This window comes from Haplochromis burtoni, unplaced genomic scaffold, assembly GCF_018398535.1.
Source record: "Haplochromis burtoni strain Fernald_Lab_line unplaced genomic scaffold, NCSU_Asbu1 Contig_2295, whole genome shotgun sequence".
Lineage (NCBI taxonomy): Eukaryota > Metazoa > Chordata > Actinopteri > Cichliformes > Cichlidae > Haplochromis > Haplochromis burtoni.
Window position 1 is genome coordinate 1,010 of NW_024584656.1, and position 563 is coordinate 1,572.

Consider the following 563-nt stretch of genomic DNA (forward strand, 5'->3'; position numbering starts at 1 on the left):
TGGTAGTTACAGTGAGGGTAACGTGTGGCCTGGCTGTTAAAACGGCAGACTTATGAAGAACTCACTTCAGTCAGTTAGTTTCTAAGCAAACTATTTTATTTTCTTATTTTTTATTTATTGTATTTTTATTTATTGTAAATAGTTCTTTTGTATTAAATTCCACCTTCAGAACATCTTCTGACTATGCCTGCATTTTTCCCACTAGTGAGTGTTCTCATGGTGAACCCACAGAGGATTAAAGGATTCATCCTCCTGATAAACAGTTTAATGCTGTCAGGTTTAAACCTTTTAGACTCTCGTCATTGAATTGTTTCCCCATACATTTACATAATTATTACACCACCTCTCTATTCTGACACATGCTGTTTCACAACTCACACTACTCATAACTCAGAAACACCTTCAGATATTAGATCAGTAATAACATACAACCTTTAACAAGATGAGATTTTTAAACTACATATACAAATGTACAAACTTTAATAGAAAAAAGTTTTTTTGTGAACATTCCTAATTATTTTTGAATTACAACCTTTCTCTGAATATCAGTGTCATTACCTCGA